Source organism: Entelurus aequoreus, linkage group LG10 (genome assembly GCF_033978785.1).
Source record: "Entelurus aequoreus isolate RoL-2023_Sb linkage group LG10, RoL_Eaeq_v1.1, whole genome shotgun sequence".
NCBI lineage: Eukaryota > Metazoa > Chordata > Actinopteri > Syngnathiformes > Syngnathidae > Entelurus > Entelurus aequoreus.
Window position 1 is genome coordinate 41,756,692 of NC_084740.1, and position 9,377 is coordinate 41,766,068.

Here is a 9,377-nt window from a genome sequence, read left to right on the forward strand (position 1 = left end):
GCTTTATAGCGGCAGCCGGCCTCCAGAGCCCCAAATCCCCCCCCTCTGTTGCGAGTTGTTGTGATTATATGTATCATGTTTATGTGTGCTATGCTATGTGAGGTTTTTTCCTTGGACCCCTCCCGAGGGTCCAGCCTTAGACTGATATTTTTTTTTACTCTTCCCCCCTTTACAAATATCACCTTTTTCCCACCTTTTTTAAGGAGCGCTGTAAGTGGCTGATCCGTTGGCGGCCCCGTCTTGTCCCCCTGTAACGTATGTGTGCTCTTAGTGGGACTGTGCCCAAAATGAAATTTCAGTTCTTATGCGTCTTGCACATGTTAAAGAATGGACAATAATTAGGGATAAATGCGTTAAAATGTAATATCGGAAATTATCGGTATCGTTTTTTTTATTATCTGTATCGTTTTTTTTATTTTTTTATTTTTTATTTTTTATTAAATCAACATAAAAAACACAAGATACACTTACAATTAGTGCACCAACCCAAAAAACCTCCCTCCCCCCATTTCTTTCTGTTATTAATATTCTGGTTCCTACATTATATATCAATATATATCAATACAGTCTGCAAGGGATACAGTCCATAAGCACACATGATTGTGCGTGCTGCTGGTCCACTAATAGTACTAACCTTTAACAGTTAATTTTACTAATTTTCATTCATTACTCGTTTCTATGTAACTGTTTTTATATTGTTGTACTTTCTTTTTTATTCAAGAAAATGTTTTTAATTTTTTTATCTTATTTTACAAATTTTTTTTAAAAGTACCTATCTTCACCATACCTGGTTGTCCAAATTAGGCATAATAATGTGTTAATTCCACGACTGCATATATCGGTTGATATCGGTATCGCAATTAAAGAGTTGGACAATATCGGAATATCGGATATCGGCAAAAAGCCATTATCGGACATCCCTATTGCTAACTCTTGGGTGATACTCAGGTCACCACATAGATAATAATAATACATTTTATTTGTAAGAAGAAAAAAAAAGCACTTTACATTGAGTAAACAACCTCAAAATGCAACAGTTTATAAAAAAAATAAAAATAAAAAGATAATTTAAAAAAATTAAAATAAAATAAAAACTAGAACAGCCAAATAGCTAAAACTAGTATGCATATATCTAAAAAAAAAAAGGCTTTTTTAAAAAGAAGGGTTTTTAAGCCTTTTTTAAAAGCATCCACAGTCTGTGGTGCCCTCAGGTGGTCAGGGAGAGCGTTCCACAGACTGGGAGCGGCGGAGCAGAAAGCCCGGTCTCCCATTGTTCGTAGCTTTGTCCTCTGAGGTTGGAGGAGGTTAGTCTGTCCGGAGTGGAGGTGTCGTGTGGAGGATTTGGGGGTGAGTAGTTCCCTGAGGTAGAGGGGGGCGTTTCCATGGAGGCACTGGTGGGTTAGTAGGGAGACTTTGAATTCAATCCTGAGGGGAACAGGAAGCCAGTGAAGGGATTTGAGAGTTGGTGTGATATGGTCGTAATTCCGCACTCTCATCAGGATCCTAGCAGCACTATTCTGTATGTATTGCAGCTTCCAATGTTCTTGCTGGGGATCCCGACAAGAAGTGCGTTGCAGTAGTCTACCCTTCAACGCTAGACTACTATACTTACTATAGAGCAGGGGTCACCAACGCGGTGCCCGCGGGCACCAGGTCGCCCATAAGGACCAGATGAGTCGCCCGCTGGCTTGTTCTAAAAATAGCTCAAATAGCAGCACTTACCAGTGAGCTGCCTCTATTTTTTTAATTGTATTTATTTACTAAGAAGCTGGTCTCGCTTTGCCCGACATTTTTAATTCTAAGAGAGACAAAACTCAAATAGAATTTGAAAATCCAAGAAAATATTTTAAAGACTTGGTCTTCACTTGTTTAAATAAATTCATTAATTTTTTTACTTTGCTTCTTGTAACTTTCAGAAAGACATTTTTAAAGAAAAAATACAACCTTAAAAATGGTTTTAGGATTTTTAAACACATATACCTTTTTACCTTTTAAATTCCTTCCTCTTCTTTCCTGACAATTTAAATTAATGTTCAAGTAAATTTATTTTTTTTATTGTAAAGAATAATAAATACATTTTAATTTAATTCTTCATTTTAGCTTCTGTTTTTTCGACGAAGAATATTTGTGAACTATTTCTTCAAACTTATTATGATTAAAAATTAAAAAAATGATTCTGGCAAATCTAGAAAATCTGTAGAATCAAATTTAAATCTTATTTCAAAGTCTTTTGAATTTCTTTTAACATTTTTGTTCTGGAAAATCTAGAAGAAATAATGATTTGTCTTTGTTATAAATATAGCTTGGTCCAATTTGTTATATATTCTAACAAAGTGTTGATTGGATTTTAACCTATTTAAGACGTGTCATCAAAATTCTAAAATTAATCTTAATCAGGAAAAATTACTAATGATGTTCCATAAATTATTTTTTTAATTTTTTCAAAACGATTCGAATTAGCTAGTTTTTCGGTAGAATTTTGAATTTTAATGAGTCGAAATTGAAGATAAACTATGTTTCAAAATTGAATTGTCATTTGTTTCGTGTTTTCTCCTCTTTTAAACCGTTCAATTAAGTGTAAATATCATTCATTATTAATAATAACATAGAGTTAAATGTAAATTGAGCAAATTGGCTATTTCTGGCAATTTATTTAAGTGTGTATCAAACCGGTAGCCCTTTGCATTAATCAGTACCCAAGAAGTAGCTCTTGGTTGTTGTTTTTATAGAAGGCTTTATGAGCAGAACAGTGTACATTGTTAGCCACCTCGTACTTGCCGTATTTTAGGACTTAGAATCAGAAAGAAAAAGAAAAAACGTGTGTTCTTGTTTTCCATAAGGAATGCGAATGATAGGCAACATCCCCAAAAAAGTGCAGTTCCCCTTTAAGGGACATTCTCTTCTCTTCGTTTTTGTGCGTTTATTTGGTTTGCGTATCCTCTGCGGTCACATTTTGATTCATCATTGGCGGAATCAGGCAGTAAAACCGGCTCACTGATAACCCCACCCTTGCAGGGCTCAACACAGGCATCCTGCAGCGGGCCGCACAATGCATCTTTATCCGGGCCGGTGCTGGGCCGAGGCGACCTATCGGTGGCGAAAAATAACCGGGGGGCTCCACAGACGGCGCTCTGTGCATTTACAGACTGGCATTGTGTCGCATATAGTGGCACACGCACGTACTTTAGCACGGCCAGCTTCCCGTGTCCCGTGCACGGGAGCTGCATGCTGATTGGGCCTGAGTCAGGAACTCCCTGAGGGGCTCCAAATAACCTTGGCATGGCTGCCAGTTGGTAGGACACGGAGAAGTCAGGAAAAAAAAACATGCTGCAGGCTAGAAAGACTCATTCGCTTACACCAGGGGTGGGCAATTAATTTTTACCGGGGGCTGCATGAGCAACCGGAGCACTGCTGGAGGGCCACACCGACAATATTTCAATTAAATTTTGCTCAAATTATTTTTGATATACCGTAAGATAAATAATAATAATAATTATTAATAATAATTTCATTTAACCTAACTTAACTTTATACAAAAGCAGATTGCTTTTGATGGTTTTATTTTTAACACTGTCTTACACAACACTTCCTGATGCATAATACAATGCAAAAATGTCAATTTCTGTCACTTTATCCTGCATCCTCTTTAAAAGTCCAACATTTTCCCCCGTCAGATTTGGACAACCATCTGTTGCATACTTGTCAACCTTGAGACCTCCAATATCGGGAGGTAGGGGGTGGGGGGTGGTTGGGGGCAGGGGGCGTGGTTGGGGGCGTGGTTATTTACAGCTAGAATTCACCAACTCGAGTATTTCATATATATTTCATTATTTTATTTACATAAAAGAAGTACTTGAATTTCAGTGTTCCGGTGGCTATCCATTAGATGGCAGTATTGTCCTGTTTAACTTCTCCGTTCATGATGAGTATATCATTTCGGCCACCGTGTTCAATGGAGAAGTCTGTTCTACATATTTACAGGCAACATACACCTTCCCCTTCGAACTGTCCTGGATGAACTGAAATTCTTGTTTCCATTCGTTTGAATTCGTTAGGCAAGCTGTTTATATTGTGGGAAAGCGGACGTGAGAACAGGCTGTCCCCACTCAGTCTCAGGTCTGCATTGAGCTGGAGGGGGCGTGGCCTCCATCTCCGGCTGAATACCGGGAGTTTGTCGGGAGAAAATCTCTACCGGGAGGTTGTCGGGAGAGGCGCTGAATACCGGGATTCTCCCGCTAATAACGGGAGGGTTGGCAAGTATAATCTGTTGTCACACCTGCCAGCTTGTCCCATTTCAGTCCTAACATGTCCAAACACGCATTTACCTATGTGAACAAGTCATTACCTGTGGTTGTCTCTTTAATTGACTGCATGGCTGCCAGCTCCTCCGTGATTTGAAAGTCTGCAGTTATCCCGCGTAAGAAGATGAGTAGCTGGGCGGCGTCACAGACATCGCAGCTCTCATCCAAAGCCAGCGAAAAACAGTCGAAGTCGACCGTTCTGTTCTTCAGCTGAAGCTCCAAGTTTCCAGCGATGGTCTCGACCCGCCTCGTTACAGTGCGTCGGGAGAGTGACACGTTCTCAAATGCGCCTCTCTTCTCCGGGCATGTCAGCGCAACAGAGTCCAATAAGCACTCCTTAATAAACTCTCCGTCAGAAAACGCCTTACTTTTTCTGGCGATTTTGTGAGAAATGACGAAACTTGTCCTGACGGCTGCATCTCTGGGGGTGTGACATTTGGCAAAAAGTCCTTGTTGGTTTTTGCAGTTTTACATCAGCCTCCCTTGCGCGCGCTTCATCAGACAGATTCCGGTATTTTTCCTGGTGCTTCGTCGTGTAGTGGCGATTCAAATGATATTCTTTAAACACAGCAACATGTGTACCACAAATTAAGCACACGGCTTTACCTTTAATTTCTGTAAAGAAATACTTGGCAGTCCATGTCTTGTTGGAAACACGCCATTCCTCATCAACTTTTCTCTTTTTAGCGTCTCGGGGGTAACCGTGCATCACTTGTCGCTGTGCACCTTCACTCACAGGTTACACCCGGACATACGCCCATAAATAACACTTTTCAAAATAAAAGCAGCACAGTTGTATTGCACACACGACATAGATGTTTTTTTAAATTTATTTTGTAATTTGTGATTGCTGCTGTTCACATTCACTCACAATCACACATATGTCCACACGGAAGTAATACAAATAACGCTTTTCAAAACAAAAGCAGCACCGTTGTATTGCACACTCGACATAAATACTTTTTTAAATGTATTTTGTAATTTATGATAGGCCAGACAGGGACGCACAAAGGGTCGGATGTGGCCCGCGGGCCGTAGAATGTCCAGGTCTGGTTTACATCGTAGTCACAACCCCCGTCCAGAACTGGACTTATCTGTTCTGACTGGAATGGTCGCCCCAGGAATCGGAGTCGTGTGACGGCCAAAGAGTCACACCCCTAACTGGCACTGTACGTCAAAAGTCTCCGCAATGTGGAGATGTGTTAGCGACGAGGCAGGAGGCTGAGGTGAAGTGCATCAAAAAGTTGGTCGACATAGCGCCAAGATTAGCTGCTGTGTTGTTAGCATTGTCAAGTCTCGCTCGAAGAATATCTTTATTGACCGTCACAATAATACGACTGAAAACTGTGTCGCGATGTAAGTGTTTTATGCCGGTTGACATCGATAATTGTTGATGTTTTTTTATGAAAAATATATTAAATATTAACATTTTTAAAACAGAATACAAGGATTTGCAAATCATTTTCATATTATTTTTAATTAATATTTATTTAATTAATATATTAATTATTATTAAATGTATTTATATTATCATTTGGTGCAGCCGGGCCGGAGCAGGATGGGATAGAAAGAGAGAAATTATTATGTTGCTGGTAAATAATATGGTTGTAGTTAATGTAGTAGTAGGCTAAAGTTAAATTATTTAGTATGCACTAATTAAAGGGGCAGAGCTTTTAGAGACATTTTAGCTTTTATATTTTATAAGATATGTTTTTTGTAAGAACCACAATTAATAAATATATTTCAGTGAATAACTTATTGTTCAAATCTGTATATAAATTTGTACATAAATTGTTGTAATTATATTGTAAAATAGATGGATGGATGGATGGATGGACGTTTAAAACAAAACTGTTATTAATTAGTAAGTATACATTTTTTGAGCCTTTTTAGAGAAACTCATATCATTGTAGTAAATTATGCAAACTACTCGATGATGTCATGATGACCACGCCCATAACCACGCCCCCACCGCCACAGGTATCTTGGCAGTTTATGGGAAACACTGCAGTCTAGTACCCGCACTCTTTTACTATGAAGCCACGTTGATGTAACACGTGGCTTGGCATTGTCTTGCTGAAATAAGCAGGGGCGTCCATGGTAACGTTGCTTGGATGGCAACAACATGTTGCTCCAAAACCTGTATGTACCTTTCAGCATTAATGGTGCCTTCACAGATGTGTAAGTTACCCATGTCTTGGGCACTAATACACCCCCATACCATCACACATGCTGGCTTTTACACTTTGCGCCTATAACAATCCGGATGGTTCTTTTCCTCTTTGGTCCGGAGGACACGACGTCCACAGTTTCCAAAAACAATTTGAAATGTGGACTCGTCAGACCACAGAACACTTTTCCACTTTGCATCAGTCCATCTTAGATGAGCTCGGGCCCAGCGAAGCCGACGGCGTTTCTGGGTGTTGTTGATAAACGGTTTTCGCCTTGCATAGGAGAGTTTTAACTTGCACTTACAGATGTAGCGACCAACTGTAGTTACTGACAGTGGTTTTGTGAAGTGTTCCTGAGCCCATGTGGTGATATCCTTTACACACTGATGTCGGTTTTTGATGCAGTACAGCCTGAGGGATCGAAAGTCCGTAATATCATCGCTTCTGTGCAGTGATTTCTACAGATATTACGGAGCGTAGATGGTGAAATCCCTAAATTCCTTGCAATGGCTCATTGAGAAAGGTTTTTCTTAAACTGTTCAACAATTTGCTCACACATTTGTTGACAAAGTGGTGACCCTCGCCCCATCCTTGTTTGTGAATGACTGAGCATTTCATGGAAGCTGCTTTTATACCCAATCATGGCACCCACCTGTTCCCAATTTGCCTGTTCACCTGTGGGATGTTCCAAATAAGTGTTTGATGAGCATTCCTCAAATGTTTCAGTCTTTTTTTGCCACTTTTGGCAGCTTTCTTGAAACATGTTGCAGGCATCAAATTCCAAATGAGCTGATATTTGCAAACAATGTAATATAGGTTGAAAAATAATTTGCAATACATTGTATTCTGTTTTTATTTACGATTTACACAACGTGCCAACTTCACTGGTTTTGGGTTTTGTAGATATATATATATATATATATATATATATATATATATATATATATATATATATATATATATATATATATATATATATATATATATTAGGGCTGTAACAATCGATTAATCTGTCGATTATTACTTCGATTAATAATCGGATAAAAGAGACAAACTACATTTCTATCCTATCCAGTATTTTATTGAAAAAAAACAGCATACTGGCACCATACTTATTTTGATTATTGTTTCTCAGCTGTTTGTACATGTTGCAGTTTATAAATAAAGGTTTATTTAAAAAAAAAAAAAAAAATTGTTTTTTTTTTTTTTTTTAAAAGGCCTCTGCGCATGCGCATAGCATAGATCCAACAAATCGATGACTAAATTAATCGGCAACTATTTTTATAATCGATTTTAATCGATTTAATCGATTAGTTGTTGCAGCCCTAATATATATATATATATATATTTATATAATATTTGAACTGTATTTGTCACTGAAAGTGCAGACGAACACATTTTTCTGTCCTGACTAAAATATGCCAATGTCATGTGTCTGAAACTCCACACACTTGGCATTTCTCTCTACCTGAACGCCTCAGAAAACAAGTTCAACGGCGAAAAAAGCTCTTTGGGGCCGGCGACAGACATAACGGTAACTCAGTCACACAGCGTCGGTCGCACTCTCCCCTTGTCGCCATGGACAAATGGCAGGAAACAGCAACAGGTGAGTCAACGCGTCGGACTGCGACGGAGGTCTGAAAAAATGTGCAGTCTGAGCTTTAGCCGCCACGGAGCGAGCCTCTTTCCTCTCCAGCGCGTTGCTATTTCCTCCTGTTTGGCCCGTCAAAGCGCAGGCTTGGGATTAGGAAGTCGCCGCTTGAACCCGCGTTTCTCCCGGCCGCTGTTTTCAATAGAAAGCCGCGTTTCAGTGGGATCGGTATCAGGACCGGCCAGCACTTCCTGTGCGGATACAATGCAGCAGGAAGTGCACTAATAGCGCCTCCACGCCGTCACTCGTCCCCAACGTCATCAATTCAAATCAGTGTTATGAATTATTGACTTATAAAGGCTGCAATTACGTCACATCAAATATTCCACTTTGAATTTTTTTGGGGGGGAAATATCGCATATTTTGTGTGTTTGCCATAGAAAAACAGTTGTTTTTTTGTCACAAAAAGGGCATGAAATTTTACTTTATATTGACAGACAGATGTATATATATACATACACTACCGTTCAAAAGTTTGGGGTCACATTAAAATGTCCTTATTTTTCAATGAAGATAACTTTAAACTAGTCTTACCTTTAAAGAAGTACACTCTATACATTGCTAATGTGGTAAATGACTATTCTAGCTGCAATTGTCTGGTTTTTGGTGCAATATCTACATAGGTGTATAGAGGCCCATTTCCAGCAACTATCACTCCAGTGTTCTAATGGTACAATGTGTTTGCTCATTGGCTCAGAAGGCTAATTGATGATTAGAAAACCCTTGTGCAATCATGTTCACACATCTGAAAACAGTTTAGCTCGTTACAGAAGCTACAAAACTGACCTTCCTTTGAGCAGATTGAGTTTCTGGAGCATCACATTTGTGGGGTCAATTAAACGCTCAAAATGGCCAGAAAAAGAGAACTTTCATCTGAAACGCGACAGTCTATGCTTGTTCTTAGAAATGAAGGCTATTCCACAAAATTGTTTGGGTAAATAAATATAAATGATAAATGGGTTATACTTGTATAGCGCTTTTCTACCTTCAAGGTACTCAAAGCGCTTTGACAGTATTTCCACATTTACCCATTCACACACACATTCACACACTGATGGCGGGAGCTGCCATGCAAGGCGCTAACCAGCAGCCATCAGAGGCAAAGGGTGAAGTGTCTTGCCCAAGGACACAACGGACGTGACTAGGAAGGTAGAAGGTGGGAATTGAACCCCAGTAACCAGCAACACTCCGATTGCTGGCACAGCCACTCTACCAACTTCGCCACGCCGTCCCTTGACCCCAAACTTTTGAACG